Source organism: Doryrhamphus excisus, chromosome 6, assembly GCF_030265055.1.
Source record: "Doryrhamphus excisus isolate RoL2022-K1 chromosome 6, RoL_Dexc_1.0, whole genome shotgun sequence".
NCBI lineage: Eukaryota > Metazoa > Chordata > Actinopteri > Syngnathiformes > Syngnathidae > Doryrhamphus > Doryrhamphus excisus.
Genome location: NC_080471.1, coordinates 21235051 through 21255019, shown reverse-complemented (window position 1 = coordinate 21255019; position 19969 = coordinate 21235051). Strand labels below are relative to the sequence as shown.

The window sequence follows — 19969 nt, the reverse complement described above, 5'->3', positions numbered from 1 at the left end:
GGAAAAAAAGGAATTATCCAGTATAATGGAAAAAAACTTACACCTACAAGTAGGATTTCATTTTTTATCACTGCTAAGTTGTAAGAAATTTGATGAGAACCACTGCTCGAGTTCAACAAGGCAGTCGGAGAGGGAGGAGGGTGGAAGACTGGTGTCGAGTTTGGTGGAAAGGTAGAGCTGGGTGTCAGCTGCATAACAGTGAAAATGTATGTGCAATTTTCTGAAAATATTGCCAAGAGGTAGAATTTAAATAAGCAAGAGCAGAGGCCCCGAGATTGAGCCCTGGGGCACGCCAAAGGAAATGGGGCACGGATGGGATTTGGATGATCAGAGTTGGATCGGAACTGTGGATTGGTGTGTATGTGATAGAGGAGGAACGCTTTAGACCAGGGGTCTCAAACTCAATTTACCTGGGGGCCACTGGAGCTAGGGTCTGGGCAAGGCTGGGCCGCATCAGGTTTTCCAAAAAAAAAAAAAAAAAACGCATTTATTAAAAACAAATATAAATATAATAAAAAAAAAAAATATACAAACTTTTTCAGTGCTTTGGTTCCGATTTTCTACAATAAAAGCTCTGATAAAACATTCCACTGTTTCCATTTTTATTTTTCTGCACAAAATAAGATGAAAAATAAATAAACAAATCAAGAATAAAGAAAATCAATCAATCGGTAATAAATAAATATAATAATAATAATAATAAAACGGCAAATAATAAAAACTTAAGAAACCACATATAGTTGGTGGGTAGACAAATTATTTTTTTCTGATTAAAATTACCAAAGCATTATTAGAGCCCTGTAGACATGACAAAACACGACTATAGTCACATTTATACTTTTTTATTTACAACATATTGCGCAACTGCAGGGTCTTGAGACACATGCTAACTCGCAAACTAGAGATCTAGCGACCTAAACGGTAGCCTTCAAGTTATTTCCTTTAAACTTAAATAGCCAAAAACTTACCACTTCCACACGGATAGGGAGGATAACTATTAACAGTTATTTAACCTTTAACATAAACATTAATTAAACGTAATAATTTTTTCTGGGTACATGATACCATACAGCATCCATATCAAACTTGCGCGGGCCGCACTAACATTAAACTTTCATATCAAGGCGGGGGGCCTCAAACTAGTCTCGGGCCGCGTGTTTGAGACCCCTGCTCTATACAGTACTTGGTATAAGTGGTCCAGGGTTCAAGCTTCTTATGGGTAGCTTTATGGAAAGGAAACCATTTCTTCCCCCCCAGAGAGGAGAACAGCAACTTAAGGGAAAAATAAGCCCCCAGGTGTAATACATAGATGGTCTCCAGGCCCCGTTCTCTCTATGGAAAAGCACTCATAGGCCTCAGAGTAATCATTTCCATGTGCAGAACCTTAACACCCCAAACAAAACTGTAATAACAACATAAAAATCCGTGTTATTTCATCGCATGTCACAATCTTCAAAGGCTTACACTTCAGATGGTTTCAGGGATACATCTCAGATGGCTTTTGATGCCCCAAAAAATGGATGTACGGAAATGCCAAAATACAATTAAAAGTCTATTTTATAAATACACATACTATGAAAAAGTCAAAAATAATCACAGGTCCATGTCATGTGACTTCATGATGAAATCCAGAATGAATGTAAACGCTGTTAAACAGATAGAGGCAGTGTTTCCTTTGTGACAGATATGAACGGAACATCATCCAAATCAAATGAACACACACCCTGACTTTGATAACTTTTCGACATTTTGCTGCAGGCTGTTACTGTAGCTGATGTCAATGTTACTGTCTATTGACACAAGAGACCCAACACCCGATCGTATGAGCTTATATCAACACTGTACATACACATACGCACATACTTGATACTTCAAAATCAAAACTCACATCTGTGAAACATATTTTTGGAAACGTTCCGCAAACTGTTGCATGGGAAAAATGTAAAAAAAAAAAAAAAAAAAAAAATCTTATCTACATTCCGGGCATCGGTGCTGAATTTAAGATTGCTGATTAGCCAGGGTTGCTTCAGTGAATAGACCGACATGTCACAGCTGACAGTAATCCAGACTATAACTGGTCATTTGGAGATTAGGACAACATGAACCCTCATTCTCCTGGATTTGTCTAAAGCAGGGGTCTCAAACACGAGGCGCGAAAAAAAAAAACGTGAAAAAAACAATTTGTAAGTTTTTATTATTTGCCGTTTTATAATAATAATTATTATTATATTTATTTATTTATTTATTACCGATTGATTGATTTTCTTTATTCTTGATTTGTTTATTTATTTTTCATCTTATTTTGTGTAGAAAAATAAAAAGTATATATTTTTTGAGAACAGTGGAATGTTTTATCAGAGCTTTTATTGTAGAAAATTGGAACCAAAGCGAAGTTTTTTAAAATTTTTAGTTTTTAATAAATGCATTTTTTTTTTGGAAAACCTGATGCGGCCCAGTCTCACCCAGACCCGAGCTCCAGTGGCCCCCAAGTAAATTGAGTTTGAGACCCCTGGTATAGAGGGAGAGAATCAGAAATGGAGAATGAATAGTCCATCCTTACATTATTACCAGGACTGTTTATCTGCTCAGAGATGGACTTTTTACTTCCCATGATGCACCATGATCCATCTCTCCACTCGTAGTTAGGACACATTTACGTTGACCATCAATGGTTTCCCAGTTTATCACTACTTGGCCGTTGAACTTGGTGGTCCATGTAGCGAGAGGAGGCTCATCTGGACTCCATCAAGACTTGGTAAATAGAACCTACATGGAGATTTTGAGCCAGACCTTGTTGCTCCCCACATACCATCACAAAAGAGTCAAGACAATGGCTCCAGATACGAAATGACACACATATGTCATGAACTCAAACCGAGTACAAAGAAGTAATTCTTTTCAAAGACACTCTCGATATCGAGTCATTTTTGTCGTTCAAAACATTAGCCGAATACACAAATATACACCGGTTTTGGTATTTGTGTTTTTGAATGTGACTAATGCTTTATTGCCTTAATTTATCCAGACTCATTATTAATTATTTAAAAAAAAAATTTAAATTCTTTCTAATTCAAATTATTTACATTTAAATGTATTTAAATTTTTAAATTTAAAATAAATATTTGCAATTACACAGATTTTTTAAATAAACCAAAAACATTTGTGTACGAAGTACATGCAGCCTTTTCTTCTGCAAGATTTGAGAATACAAAAATGACATTTTAGTGTTAAAGTACGGTTATTTGATTAGTTTGTGGGTGTCGTGTTTCCTTTGAGAACATGCTAACATTTCTTAAACCTCTTGAGATTCTTAACCGTGGCAGCCTGTGTGACTTGTTGCCAGATTGTTTCTCATGCTACATGCCCTCCGCTCTGCACAGCAACGTCTTAGTACTTTTTTGTCCCTGCTTTCTTTTCTGTGGTGATTTTCTGTTTAATTGTTAGTTTTGCCAGCTTGACCTTTTGTCAGTAGTGTTTTGCGTTGTACTTTATCGTTTGTTTTTTGCCTGCTAGCCGTTAGCTGCATTTTTTTTTTGTTCTTTTTGTGTTATAGTTTTGGAGTCTGAATTTCCTAGTTTCTGTTCTAGTTTTTATTCTTGGTTGTACTTAGGTTTGCCCTACTTGTTTTAAAAAAATATATTCTTTTGTTACTGGAAGTGAATCTGCTTCTTGGGTTACAGACCGACTCGCACTACATTTTTGACACAGGTAGTTTTTAGTTAATCATAGACTTTTGTGACTTTAACCACTTTTGTTTTGAATATTCTTCGGAACGATGCCAACAATCCACAGATTGGTATTTAGGAACCGAAACAGGGTGCCTTTTTTGTTTTATGTGCGTCGGTGCTTTGTAGTACCAGCAGAATTCTGTCTGTGATTATAAAAGTACCATTTTTGGTACCCATCCCAAATGACAACACTCAGGAGCTAAACAAAACTGTCTGTGTGACATTTGCATCACAATGCTGAGAGGACAGAACTCATTATTTTGTCGGCAGCTGTGAGGTGCTACCATTGAGCTAAAAATTGCAACCAAAACCTGCACAATGTGTGTTTTTTTTAAATATACTAGCTCATGATATTGACTTACAGATCACCTGTCAGTGATGCCAAAGCCTCATCTACCTGCAGTGCATTCACATGCAACGTAAACATATATTGTGTATGATTTTTGGGTATTTTCTAGGATAGGTTTTCTCATTGTCGTCTTATCAGATAAGCCTTCCAACTTTTTTTTTTCCAGCAATGTGGTCTAATCAAGTAATAGCATTTAAATACAGACCAATTGTTGCACCCTACCGAGGAAAAGATTGACTTTAAACAGAGCAGAACTCATTTAAAATAACGACTTACTGCATCCCATCCACTAAAGGTGCAAAGTGATAAGCGTCTGAAACCCACCCCATAATTTAAACAGCTAAGTCATCTCGAGTGCACCATCATAAGCTTCTGTCCCTCACCGCATTCGTCTGCCACCCAGACTCCGAATGACTGTAAACTAAACCAAAGCCACACCATGGCAACGGAAGGGTGTCAATTTGGACAGGAAAGAATTTATTTTAATGTGAGTAGAGTTTCTTTGGTTCCGCTCCCTGGTGGGAACCTGGTGGGAATGTGGAAAGGGTCTGTCTCTGTTTGTTTTTTTGTATATGTGTACTAGACTTTACATGATCAGGATTTTGGTGGCCGGTCACTGATCATTGATTGAATAAACAAATAACCAATCTGATCATGAGATTGGTTATTATAGTATATTTTAAATAGTCAAACAGTTCATAATTATAGTCTATACCATTTGTCATTTTTGTCATTGCACTGAAAGCCAGCATGCTTGGGGATATGATGTGATCTTTTTCTTTTGAAACTACTGTACTATAGTGTTTAAAGCAATTAATTGGTTATAATATTAATTTTAATAACAAATATTTTAAAATTAAATTTATTTAATTATTAATTAATCATAATTATAAATTATTGAATTAAATAAAATTATTAAATTAAATAAAATTTTAATTATTAAATTAAATAAAATTTAAATTATTAAATTCAATTCAATTCAAATTATTAAATTCAATTCAAATTATTAAATTAAATTAAATTAAATTAAATTAAATTAAATTAAATTAAATTAAATTAAATTAAATTAAATTAAATTAAATTAAATTAAATTAAATTAAATTAAAACCCAGGACAGCCAGGATAGGACATTCATTCATTCATTCATTCATTCATTTTCTACCGCTTATCCTCACGAGGGTTGCGGGGGATGCTGGAGCCTACCCCAGCTGTCTTCGTGCAAGACGAGGGGTACACCCTGGACTGGTCTCCAGCCAATCACAGGGCACATATAGACAAACAACCATTCACACTCACATTCATACCTATGGACAATTTGGAGTCGCTAATTAACCTAGCATGTTTTTGGAATGTGGGAGGAAACCGGAGTACCCTGAGAAAACCCACGCATGCACGGGTAGAACATGGAAACTCCACACAGAGATGGCTGAGGGTGGAATTGAACTCGGGTTTACTAGCTGTGAGGTCTGCGCGCTAACCACTCAACCTCCGTGCAGCCAGGATAGGACATGGTCCTGGGAAAACAGGACTTTTGGTCACCCTGCATAAATACCTGAGTGATATTTATCAGAATGAAGTTTCGGTGACTCTGCTCTCAGTAAGGTCTGAGAGGCCCAGAAACAGAGCATGAATCCAAAATGTCATGGCCTTCAATGTGGAGACCCACTAAGTCCACAACCCACTAGCTAGTTGTTTTTGATTGTGCTTTACTACCTTGGTAGCTACCATAACAAATCATTATATTGTGAAAGATGATGACTGGATGCATCCTAAAAGCCGCCCTAATATTTTTGTCTTTTTAACCCTCCCCCAATGTCTCTTTCTGGTCCCAGAGAATAGAGAAGATGATGGGTCCTAGAGCTCCCCAGCAGGCCCCTAGTACTAGTTCCACTTTCAATAGGTGTCTGTTCCCTGACATCTCAGTCTCTCATCACCACCCCATCAATCCCATACCTACGTGACCATCCCCCTCTGAGACAGGGCTCCACTTTGTCCCCACTAGACCCCGGTCCCTCACAGCTAGCACTCTTAACAGCGTATGCTACTAAATGACAGAACCTCTTCTCCTATTCCAAAGTATCAAAACCTGTCCAGTGTCCAAGTATGAGGCCAAGCCTCCCCAAACATTGAAATACCACGCGTGTGCCCAAGAACGCGAAACCAGCCCCCACTTTATGTCCATAATGGAGGCCTTCTCCTTTGCTTTCATCCACACCAGGGTCCCCTGACCCAGTAAACGCCTGCAGGATCAAGGTCTCCTTTGGGGATAGAGGTGGATGTTATCATAGCATTCCAGCCCATGTGAAAGTATGCCAATTAGCATAGTTGGAAAATGATGTTTTGCTTGCTTCTATTACTAAAACCCCTTTCCCGTTTGCTGGTGTGAATGTGTGTATGTATTCACATGCGTGCGCACGCAGAGCCGCCGAGTGATCACCTTTAACTTCCAGACAGGTTTATTGGGTGTTTGCACTGGAAAGTCAACATCAGCTTGGATGCCTGTTTGCATATTTTTCCTACCATCTCCTGCGGGAAAAGAAGGTACATTAGACAAAACCTCATTTTACCGATAGGCCGGGACTTTTTTTCGGTGAATCCACATTGCAAGATGTGTGAAATTGGGGCGCAGCAGGTATCTCTACATAGTATGGAGACAGTATTTGCAATATGTGTTGTACGTTTGCTGCACTACTAACTAGCAATGGGTCAGAAAAACACCCCAGTGTTTCCACTGGAATTTTTGAAGCTGTGGTGGTGGGCTGCATGGGAGGGCAGACTGCAGACTTAAAATAGTATGAGGTGAAGCAAATGAGCAAACTTGCAAGCCACCTGTTGGAGACCCCGACGTGTTTATGTGGAACAACTTAGACACAGGGCTGCACGGTGGGAAAGTGGTTAGCGCGCAGACCTCACAGCTAGGAGACCAGGGGTCAATTCCACCCTCGGCCATCTCTGTGTGGAGTTTGCATGTTCTCCCCGTGCATGCGTGGGTTTTCTCCGGGTACTCCGGTTTCCTCCCACATTCCTAATTTTAATTTTAATTTTAATTTTAATTTTAATTTTAATTTTAATTTTAATTTTAATTTTAATTTTAATTTTAATTTTAATTTTAATTTTAATTTTAATTTTAATTTTAATTTTAATTTTAATTTTAATTTTAATTTTAATTTTAATTTTAATTTTAATTCCAAATTTTACACAAATTTTACACAAATTTTACACAAATTTTACACATTCCTAATTTTAATTTTAATTTTAATTTTAATTTTAATTTTAATTTTAATTTTAATTTTAATTTTAATTTTAATTTTAATTTTAATTTTAATTTTAATTTTAATTTTAATTTTAATTTTGGAATTTAAATTTAAATGTAATTTTTAATTTTTAATTTTTAATTTTTAATTTTTAATTTTTAATTTTTAATTTTTAATTTTTAATTTTTAATTTTTAATTTTTAATTTTTAATTTTTAATTTTTAATTTTTAATTTTTAATTTTTAATTAAATTACTGGTGTGCGTTGTCCGGTTTCCTCCCACATTCCAAAAACATGCTAGGTTAATTAGCGACTCCAAATTGTCCATAGGTATGAATGTGAGTGTGAATGGTTGTTTGTCTATATGTGCCCTGTGATTGGCTGGCCACCAGTCCAGGGTGTACCCCGCCTCTCGCCCCAAGACAGCTGTTGTTGAATTAATACCATTAATAGTGCTAAGGCTGCACGGCTGTCGAGTGGTTAGCGTGAAGGCCACACAGCTAGGACACCTGAGTTCGATTCCACCCTCGGCCATCTCTGTGTGGAGTTTGCATGTTCTCCCCGTGCATGCGTGGGTTTTCTCCGGGTACTCCGGTTTCCTCCCACATTCCAAAAACATGCTAGGTTAATTAACGACTCCAAATTGTCCATAGGTATGAATGTGAGTGTGAATGGTTGTTTGTCTATATGTGCCCTGTGATTGGCTGGCCACCAGTCCAGGTATGTACCCCGCCTTTCGCCCGAAGACAGCTGGGATAGGCTCCAGCACCTTATACGGCCCTCGTGAGGATAAGTCTGTGGAACAAAAACGAGTTTGGTATCTGCTGCCAGAGCCAGGCAAAACGTGTAAACAAAGATGCCAGAAAATCGAATCGAGTGTGCATTTCTGGGGTTGCGTACTTGAATCTGGTCATGATTATCAAAATGAAGTGTACTGTGGTCAGTATGTATGTAAATAATAAGCTACACATGCATATTATACATCCATCCATACAATGTATTACTTAACATTGTTTTCACGTTTTAAAAAAAAAAACCCTTCCTTTTTTCAAGGTGTGGCAGCTTTTATTTTGCCGTGACGGTGCGCCATGATCAGTTCCATGTAATGGAAACCCATCTGTGACAAAAGCCATATGTTAGCGAGTGTTTTTGCGGGTTCGTTTTACTATCCAGATTGTCACTAAAACATTTCAATGTTGTCTTCCATTATAATGAGATTGAACCGAAAACAGGAAGAAGGATTTCCAAGTTTAAAGTCAAAATGAGTCACATGTGCAACATATGGATTGCTGAGTGGATGAATATCTTGATGGCATAACGGCCTAAGTCTGTTTGCTTCTTTCTGTGTTATACTTCATCCATCCATTATGTGTTGTGCTTTTCCTGTGTTCCATGGAAGGTCTCTGGGTTGTTCTTTTTGCTTTTTTTTAAATTTTATTTTATTGTCTGCTCCGTTCAGAATTCAGCTCAGCGGATGATTTACTCGTAAAGCACAACTCAGATCTGGCAGCTGGAGCTGGATAATATTATGCACGTTTTTTGCAAAGAAAGCCAAGGGGTTCTCATCCAAGACTGTACGGTACATGACACCATTCACTGGCTTCTCTGCAGTGAAATCTTCCTTTACCCTTTTAGTAGAGAAAGAACTCCAAAGCCAAATGTTTGACACGAGGTAGGGTGTTCTTGGGATCATATTCAGCATGTCCGTCTTGAAACATGGCGAGTAGTTGATGCCAAAGAGGCCAATTTGATGTCATCTGATCACGTCATTCTCGCAGGCCTTCCCACCAATCAGACGGTGAACATTTACGTATCTTCTTGAACAAGGAAACCTTGACCACGATGGTAAAGAGTGTTACCAATGTTTTTTTTTTCCGTGAAGACCTCATCCTGAGGGCTGATCCCTTAAATTTCTCAGAACCATTTCTCAGTTGACAGCTCAGGTTTCAAAGATTGATGACAAATAAATATACATTGTCAGGCAAAATGATCCGACACATTTGTAGGTTAAATAAAAGGCAAATAAAGTAAAAGTACATATAATGCCATTTTTGCTTTGTTTCTTTATAATGCCATTGTTTTTCGTTTCTGTTTCAGTTGCTGCCATGAATTGGACCGGTGAGCATTGTGCTTTTATTGTGGAAACGTTTATTAAAACAAACGAATCGGTAACTGCAATACAACGAGTGTTCCGTTTGGACTTCAATCTTGGTAGACATGATCCTGTACCAATTCGAAACATGATCTGGTTATGGGTTACCAACTTCAGAGCTACTGGATCTGCATTGAAACGAAAATCAACCGGCCGACCTTGAACCGCCAGAACTGATTTAATTTTTAAGATATAATGAACCAGAATTATATGTACTTTTATAAAAAAACACTTTTTGTTTCTTTACTTTATTTGCCTTTTATTTAACCTACAAAAGTGTCAGATCGGCTGCACAGCGGTCGAGTGGTTAGCGCGCAGACCTCACAGCTTGGAGACCCGAGTTCAATTCCACCTTTGGCCATCTCTATGTGGAGTTTGCATGGGTTTTTTCGGGGAACACCGGTTTTCCTCCCACATTCCAAAAACATGCTAGGTTAATTGGCGTCTCCAAATTGTCCATAGGTATGAATGTGAGTGTGAATGGTTGTTTGTCTATATGTGCCCTGTGATTGGCTGGCGACCAGTCCGGGGTGTACCCCGCCTCTTGCCTGAAGACAACTGGGATAGGCTTCAGCGCCGCCGCGACCCTCGTGAGGATAAACGGTAGAAAATGAATGAATGAATGAGTTCCTTTGCATAACTTAAGACTTTCCATATCAGATATTTAGTTTATCATAGATGCATCTCTTGATAATTCTAGGCTGAATGACCGCAATCTACTTTTTCTCAACTATGTAAACCTTGAATGAATCAATGAAGGATTGTTAGCTTTGAAGCAGTGTTTTTGGGTTTTTGGAACCTGCATTGATTATGCAAGGCTATGACTTGATACACTAGTCACCAGTAATCTTGGTAATCATTCAGAAGATGTCTGGACTTGTACCCAATTAAAGCAGTTTTGCAAATATGCTATGGTACTTTAGTCATGCTTTCAGCGTAATTAGAGCGCTCCAACCATCCAGTTGCATCTTATTGGTCAAATCTTTGGGATCATTTGAAGGGGAATTGATTGTTGGCTCGACATGACGGCACAGGCATTTGTCTTCTACGCTCCTCTTTCAGGTTGTGCATACGGATTTCTTTTGAATCATTCCTCGTCTTGATTATATGGGAGCGTCTTCTTGAGTTTGTGGCGTTTTAATAGCAGTGAGCATTTCAGTGGAAGAAAAAAAAATGTGGAATTAATCAACAACCCAGCTCATTGCGACGCAGCCTCTCGTTGCCCTTAAGAAGGTTCTCTGTAATCATGTTTCTTTTTTGGATAAACCTGTGACTAAAACGGAACATTACAATAGTTTATAGGACACCCCACAGCCAAGTGTCAAAGATTTAAAGCCCAAATAATTTGTTTTTTCATTTTACTGCCTCCTCCATTGTTCGTAATTGTTCTCAAGTGTGGTCTGAAGTGTCGATAGAAATTGGAATCTATTTTTGCGGTTTTGTGAAGAGCGAATGTCTTTGAAAGCCAAGCGTCAGACTCAAGTTTTACCATTGTTTGACATTTAGGAGCAGATTGGGTACAATGGTTTTAAGTGCTCCCAAACATCTAATACTATGGATGAAAAAGTTGGATCATTTCCTGTTATGGTAGGTCACTGCAGACTACCACGTGTATAAAAATGGCTTCCCACTAGTAAAATTAAGATGTAAGAATAACTAGAAAATGCCCGCGGAAATTTTGATGGGCTTGCCACATGTGCTGTGAACCTCGGGCCCGGTGTCTGCTGTGCCGCGCTAACCAAGCAATGCCGTGCGTACATCAGATGAGGAATTTAGCAACAAAGCTGACATGCTAAAATGCCAACATTCTAACAGTTAGCATGGTAGCAGCTAAAAAGAAAGCACCGAGTCTCAAAAGTGAAGCGGCAGTCCCATAGCATCCCCACATCATGCCATGTGCGTATTTGCCTTAGGAGCGGCAAATTAGCTAAAATGCTAACATGCTGAGAGCTAGCTTGGTAGCATCTAGCAAGAAGGTACCAGGTCCCAAAAGTGTTACGGTGGTCCCATAGTGTCCTGACATCATGTCATGTGTGTATTCGTCTTTAGAAATGAGCCTCATGAGTAAATTAGCTTAAATGCTAACATGCTAACGGCTCCCATGCTAGCACTTAGCAAGAGGGCCTCAAGTTTAGAAACTGCCAAGGTTGTCCTATAACCTCCCTGCATCATGCCATGTGTGTATCATCCTTTAGACATGAGTGAATTAGCTTAAATGCTAACATGCTAACAGATCCAATGCTAGCACCTAGCAAGAAGGCCTCAATTTTTTGTGTATTATCCTTTAGACATGAGTAAATTAGCTTAAATGCTAACATGCTAACGGCTCCAATGCTAGCACCTAGCAAGAGGGCCTCAAGTTTTTGTGTATTATCCTTTAGACATGAGTAAATTAGCTTAAATGCTAACATGCTAACGGCTCCAATGCTAACACCTAGCAAGAGGGCCTCAAGTTTAGAAACTGCCAAGATTGTCCTATAACCTCTGACACAAACCCGCAGAGTGACATGCATAGACTCCAATTATTGACCCCATGATGGAACTCTTAAATTCCCACCGGAACAACAATGTTTCAGCTCCCATCCCCACTTGACACGAGACCCTGCGACACAATGTTTCACTTGACACTTTCAGTTTATAGTAATCCCATAGTTGTCTGGTTCTGTCCTTCATCAGAGAGGCAAAAGCCTGTCAGATGTCAATTGCTGTAGCATGTTCATTTCCATACTTTCCACATTACAAAGCCAGGATACACAGGCCAGAGCAACCTCTTAGCCACCCCGGTTAAATGAATTTCATCTGCGAGGAAAAAAAAACTGTGAGCAATTCAGCAACGGATCACAAGGTGCCTTTTAGTACACCCTTTTTTGTCTTATATGTAGGCATGGAATGTTGTTCATTTGGCTGATAACTCAAAGTTGATGCAAACTGAGACGCTTTGCTGTCAGCAAGCTTATGGAAAGCAAAGAAGATGTTGACATATATGGTTTATTTGTCTTCAGCTATGTAATGCATATACTTCGAATCTTGCATGCCAAACCCTGCACCGTGTAGTTCACATGGGTACTAATATTTCATTTTTGTTTGTATAATATTTCACATGCTGATGCAAAATACAACAACATGTGATTAGAGTCTAGCTGCCTGCTTTTGGTTTATGTTGGAGTAAATGGAAACAATAGTTATATCAGGGTAGGAGTTATGAAACTAAGCAGAGAAAAAGACTAGGCTACGTGTGGTTGTAATAAAATTTTGAAACCAGGAGCCGAGGACTCGTTCATCTTGGCAAGGAGAGACCTTCGACACCGAAGAGCAGTGAATCCAAGCGATATTTTTAAGCTCCAGGTCTCGCTGACTCCTGGAAACATGTCTTGTTGCACCCTTTTATTGGATCTACTTTGTATATGTGGATCACTGAGGAGCACAGGTTCATGACACTACGCGTGGAGGTGTATGTGCGCAAACTCAAAATGGGGGGTAACGAAGTTAAACGGCTGGCAAGCAGAACAAAAAGAAAGCAAAGATGCGCTTGCCAATCTCGTAAATTTATTTCTGTAACAGAAAAAAAAGTGTCTTGATCCAGTAAAAGACTGGAACTTTTTCAATTGCGTATTTCATGTGTACATCCTTCCAAGACTCCATTCACAGTGGTTTTGGAGCAGATGCTATCTTTCACACACGTTCTCATCCCCAACTGGAATGTCAAACCAAAAGTCAAAGCAAGAATGCGCAGGATCTATATGGTGCCTTGGCTGCGTGTTTGTATGTTTTAATGCAACTGTATATTATACAATAAACCAGTATAGCTCAGAGTTCAGCCACATGCCACACTACTGTGCTGTGCTGTTTTGAAATGGAATGTGTGCGGGTGCTTCAAGCGTGTCACAATGTCTTTTGAGATGGAACAGCGCACCGCTGAGTTCCCTTTTACAGCAGCGATGCCAGTTTTCTGACAAATTTTTACATTAATACAAGAACAGATTTAGTACAAATGCATCTACTCGGGCTGCACGGCGGACGAGTGTTTAGCACGCAGGCCACACAGCTAGGAGGCCAGAGTTGTCCCCTTGCTTGCCTCTGTTTTCTCCGGGTATTCCGGTTTCCTCCCACATTCCAAAAACATGCTAGGTTAATTGGCGACTCCAAATTGTCCATAGGTATGAATGTGAGTGTGAATGGTTGTTTGTCTATATGTGCCCTGTGATTGGCTGGCCACCAGTCCAGGGTGTACCTAATAAAAAAAAACTTAAACTATATTAGGAAAGCAGGAAGTGAACAAATGTAGCAGTTACTGATTGTAAAAGTTATTTTCTTGTTCAAGATGAACTCACACTCGTAACTGCAGCCCAAAAACCACAACAAAGAAATGGAATATTCTTCTCAGTCTTTCAGTGGAGCAGGACAGTGATAGTAATCTGCCACCGATGATGCTGTGCATTGAACACATTGTTGTCCATTTTATTTCACCATGTTGTACATTTATATCACCTCATACTTCAGTACGTGACAAAAGAAAAACATAAAAAAAACCTTCAATTATATTAAGAAAGCAGGAAGTGAACAAATATACCAGTTACTGATTGTAAAAGTTATTTTCTTGATCAAGATGAACTCACACTCGTAACTGCAACGAAAGGACAGCCCAAAAACCACAACAAAGGAATGGAATATTCTTCTCAGTCTTTCAGTGGAGCAGGACAGTGATAGTAATCTGCCAGTGATGATGCTGTGCGTTGAACACATTGTTGTCCATTTTATATCACCATGTTGTACATTTATATCACCTCGTACTTCAGTACGTGACAAAAGAAAAACATAAAAAAAACTTAAATTATATTAGGAAAGCAGGAAGTGAACAAATGTAACAGTTACTGATTGTAAAAGTACCAGATGGAGGGGTAGGATTTAATAAGCTTTGCTTCTTCCTACTCCTTTTGGACATGTGGAACTGTGAACTGATTATGTGACGCATTCAATTGTAATCTGATGCATGTTCAAATGAAATTAAACCATTACCATTAAAGTTGAATTTATTACTATATTAGTATTACTATATTATTACTATATTGACAGTTACTATGGTACCCATTATGTCATTGTATGGTCATATCACCTCATACTTCGGTACGGGACAAAAAAAACAAAAACTAAAAAAACCCCTAAACTATATTATGAAAGCAGGAAGTGAACAAATGTAACAGTTACTGATTATGAACTGATTATGTGATGCATTCAATTGTAATCTGATGCATATTCAAATGAAATAAAACCATTACCATTTACCCCGCGTCACAGCTGGGATAGGCTCCAGCACCCCCGCGACCCTTGTGAGGATAAGCGCTAGAAAATGAATGAATTCAAGGTTTCATCGGAAGCATTCAGTTTCATTGATCTGTGAAGTCAAATATTGATTTTGTTCTATACCTCGCTTGGTTGGTAATGATAGGATTTTCTACCCCCTGCTGGAGCCTATCCCAGCTGACTTTGGGCGAGAGGCGGGCTACACCCTGGACTGGTTGGTAGTCATACACAGAACTGATCTTGACATATGCAAAATGACCATGTTGATAGATCATGTTTCATATCTGCTTTGTTCCAGCCATCTGACAGTTTCATGTAAAGCTTTTATTTTACAGTTGGGAGAATGGGCACTGTAGATCCGTGCATGTCCTGACGATGACCCGCCGTATTGGCAAGGTTTGTCCGACTACAGCTGCATAACATATTCTCCCTTTTCTTTCTTCCAGTTCCAGTTTTGACCTTCGACTCAGCTGAGTTGCACAAAGACCAAACGCTACAGCGGTATGTTTTAAGTCCCTTCTCAAGAAACTTGTTTGTGCTTTGGTATTAAATATTGAATCACACCTAACAGGAAGCAGACGTAGACTTACACGCTTGCACACGCACACGCAGTCCGTCTGCTTGACATTAGAGTGCGGTTTTAATTTGAATCCATAGTTCCACTTCTCTCCACCTCCCACAGTGTGTGAATAGGATGCTGTGATTTTAATTGCTTTTTCTTCGCTTTAATTACACACAAGATGTTATTTTAGACTCTGGCAGCTTGTTGAATGGATGGTTTTATTGGTCTCGACTTTGCACAATAAGAAATCAGTCATCTGCTTTCAGCGTGGACAACAAAGAGAAAAAGCTTTGGACGGCAGGCTAATGAAACCATGCCCTGCAGGACTGCGCTGGTTCTTTTTGCTGTTCACCGCGATGCCGTCACTTTCAATTGACTCTGTTTGCACCACTTAGCATCTGTTGACAGCAACCCGGTGACAAAAGTATGTGGAAGCAACTGCTGGCCAGAACATAAAGGTGTTAAAGGCGGCCACGCAACGTTCTCATGAACAGGACAGATGTTTTCATATGTGCTTGTTTGCACAGTTTATGGAGAAGTGTGCATTAGGTGTAACGGTAATGGTTTAATTTCATTTGAACATGCATCAGATTACAATTGAATGCATCACATAATCAGTTCACAGTTCCACATGTCCAAAAGGAGTAGGAAGAAGCAAAGCTTATTAAATCGTACCCCTCCATCTGGTACTTTTACAATCAGTAACTGTTACATTTGTTCACTTCCTGCTTTCCTAATATAGTTTAAGGGTTTGAATTTTTTTTATATATATATTTTTTGTCCCGTACCGAAGTACAAGGTCATATGTGAATATTTCACATGAAGAATAAAGACTGTTGCGATGGGTAGATTATTATATATTATTATTATTATTATATAGATTATTATATATCGCTTGGGCAATGTAACGGAAAATGAATTAATAGGTAATAAAAAATGATAACTCAGTAACTGTTACATTTGTTCACTTCCTGCTTTCCTAATAGTTCCACATGTCCAAAAGGAGTAGGAAGAAGCAAATCTTATTAAATCCTACCCCTCCATCTGTTACTTTTACAATCAGTAACTGTCACATTTGTTCACTTCCTGCTTTCCTAATATAGTTGAAGTTTTTTTTAATGCTATTTTAAATTTTAATTTTAATTTTAATTTTAATTTTAATTTTAATTTTAATTTTAATTTTAATTTTAATTTTAATTTTAATTTTAATTTTAATTTTAATTTTAATTTTAATTTTAATTTTAATTTTTTAATTATTTATTATTTTTAATTATTTTTGTCATGTACCGAAGTAGGAGGTGTAGGAGTAGGAGGTCTGACTCAATCCATTCCATAGTTTGATTCCACATACTGAAATGCTATGGCTTTTTAACGTAGTCCTAGCATATAAGTGTTTCAAATGTACTTCTTCCCTGAGATCATATTTCTCCTCTCTTGTAGAGAAGTATTGGATGACATTTTTAGCTAATTGGTTATTTTTAGCCTTATGCATTATTTTAGCTGTTTGAAGATGAACTATAACATTAACTATATGTGTGAGTCATGTTAGGTGGAATCAATTAGAACCGTGAATTAGCCCCGAAGGCTGGTCATTGATCCCCAGAGTTCTTCATCACAGCCTTGCTTTAGAAGTCTCTTTTTGGCAGCTCACGGTGCCGCACAGGAGAAACGCTGGAGCGAGCTGTTTGGCTCTCTGTCTCCGTAAATCATACCACGACTCAGGAGAGCTACTATTCAGATGTATAAATCAAGACGAGAGGGGTTGTTGAATTTGGTTTGCTCTCCGCTTTAGCTCCTTGATATCTCCCTTTCGGTGAGTCCCATCCAGCAGGAAACTCCAGAGACTGCTTAAGGACAGGTTGATGGAGAGAAGTTGAAAGTAGCCTGAGAAAAAAAAAAAAAAAAAAGCAACACAGAAGCAGGAAAACATACTTAAAACACCTACTGATGTGGAAAACCGGGAATCGGAGGATGAGATGAGAAGATTGGGGGTTACGATATGAGTATGAGAGACGGAAAAGGAGGTTTAGAAGCAAGTCTGGGTCTGAGTGGAAATTTGAATGGAGTGGAAACTGGGCTAGAGGCCACTCAGCAGTTCCTCCAGAACACTGCCAGAGCAATTAGCCATCAGGAGTTTAGAAAGGGAACCATTTGCCCCCAGACTTAATTCAGCAGGGGGTTTTTGCTGGGATTTAGCCAACGTTTTAGAACCTAATGTGGGAATACTTTTATATCAATCTTCTTCTTTTATGGAGAAAGACAAAGCCCTGTCTGCCTTTTAACCGAAGCAGCTCCTTTTTTTGAAGTGAACGTACACACACACACTTGCTTTACCCATCGGTGTAATAAAAATGTATTTTATTTGCTTTTCAGCGAAAGCTTAGACCTTTTAAGTCACGTAGGATGTTTTTGAAAGATGTAAATACATTTAACAAGATGTGGTCTTTTATAATGGTGAGCTTGTTTAAAGAAATATGACCGTCTGTATTGCTGTTATATTTTAGTTTACCTCATAAATCTTTTATTTACGCTTTTCTTTTTTTTATAGCCTGTGATTTAACAGTGGCAAGGGTATTGTAGTCGACCTTGATGTAAAAATAACCATCCTATTTTTTGCAACAAATAATGCCTTTACTAAGACATCATCTATTTATACACATTTTAGTTATTTTGAATTTTTTTTTTTTTTGGATAGCATAGCCTATATAGGAATAAGCAAGCAGGGATTGGGAGTACTGTGTCATAGTAGTGGCCAGGCAGTAGCTGTACTGTTAAAGGCATTTGGACCGTAAAGCTTTGTTGTTTATGGAACCAAGAGAAAGCGGAGACTCCCTTATGGCTGCCTTTTTTTTAAAAAGCAGATGCCGAAGAGTTTTGCTTCTATTTCTATTTCATACCTGCTATTTGCAATGCAGGAGATTCTGCATTGGGTCACCTTACTCACAACAGGGATGGGGGCACATTTGAACTAATACCGGTACTCAACAATGTGTGTTTATATGGTAATAAATGCTAATTTACTAATTTAATACATGTTTTTTTTATTGATTTAAGATATTTATCTCTCAATATATGAACTAACATCTAGTGTGAGTTCATGTTGAACAAGAAAATAATGTTTGCTCAGACTTGGATCCTATTTTAGCATGCGCCTCACGATATGGTTGTGGATATATTTGTTCACTTCCTGCTTTCCTAATATAGTATTATTATTTTTTTTTTTAAATTTTTGTCACATTCCAAAGTACGAGGTGATATGAGCATCCAATGACATAATGTGTACCATAGTAAGTGTCAATATAGTGATATATATAGCACATCATGACTGGTTCAAGACTCTTCATCCTTGTATTTAGCAAACATCAACTGCAAACATCAACCTTGAACCTCAATGAAAATATGCTTCTATGCCTTTCCTTTCTGTGATGGGGGCTATGAAGAGCAAATATGTTTAATGGGGATCTATTTTTGCCACTTCGTATTGAGTTGTGGACTCCTATAGAGCAGTTACACACAATAACCCACACAGAAAGCTTTCTAGATCTTCCAGATTCTGCACCTTTTTTTCTGTAGTGTTTCCATGGACTTCCTGCTTCTGACACAAATGTATAATGCAATAATTTACTCCACCCCCTGTAAGTACGACCACTCCGTTGTGATTGGTCACACTCCCAAGCGCTCCCGAGGACCTCCTGATATGTAGTGAGAGTTATTGTCTGTGTACTGCCATCTGAAAATTAACAAAATTATTATATTGTAAAGAACACGCCTGTTTTATGATGACTTCAGGGAATAGGACAATAAGTCGATCTGCGGAGACTAATTAGCATTTAATATATACACAGTTCCTGGAAGCTAACAACCTCCAAGTTCTTGTGTGGACATCCATTGAGCACGTTTTGGATACTCTGGATCTGTTTATGGTATTTGAGATAAATGTTGGCCACATTAGATACTGATGTTTTTTTTTTAATCATTTCCAATACAATTAACCTGCACATTTTGGAGTGGCCTTTTATTGTGGCCAATGTAAGGCACACCTGTGTAATAATCATGGTTTCTAATGAGAGAGACTGATAGGTCGTTTGTGTACAAAGATAAAGTCTATGAGCTCAGCTGTTGAAAAATGAGAGCAAAAACGAAAGAGTTTATCTTTTTGTTGAGTTTATAAACACACATTGTCCTTCAGTGATGGCTCATCTTTTAATTGCAAACCCTGTGAACTGCATTACTCTATGTTAGTGAAACCCCGGTCTGATTGAGAACATCTGGCATCCGACATTGTTTTTTCAGTTGGGTGACTCAGTCAGAAGATGCTGACCCTCAATGTGCCATCAGGCCTTCAAATAGTCACTCCTGTTCTAATCTGCGTTATGGTCCGTATACTCAACATCGGGTATATTACACTCAACAAAAATAGAAACACAGCTTATTTTTGCTCAGTTTTTTTTCTGAGCTAAAGTTAAAGTTATGAAATGTTTGGTATGCCCACAAAATCGGTTGAAATCTGTATTAGTGAGCATTCACCATCCATGATTCATAATCAATCCACCTCACAGGAATATCAAGATATTGATGAAACAGCATGTTAATGCACGGCCCCACGGCTGACACTGCGACCCT

At 38.3% G+C, this 19969-nt stretch overlaps 1 protein-coding gene across 5 annotated transcripts in view; it reads left to right on the top strand.

Annotated features, from left to right (window-relative positions):
* Positions 1-19969, top strand: part of LOC131131711 (uncharacterized) — a 225899-nt gene that overhangs the window by 22244 nt on the left and 183686 nt on the right. For all 5 annotated transcript variants that reach the window (XM_058076659.1, XM_058076655.1, XM_058076657.1 and 2 more), the window contains exon 3: positions 15231-15285. The gene's annotated coding sequence lies outside the window, so the exon portion shown is untranslated. The remainder of the gene's footprint in view (positions 1-15230; positions 15286-19969) is intronic.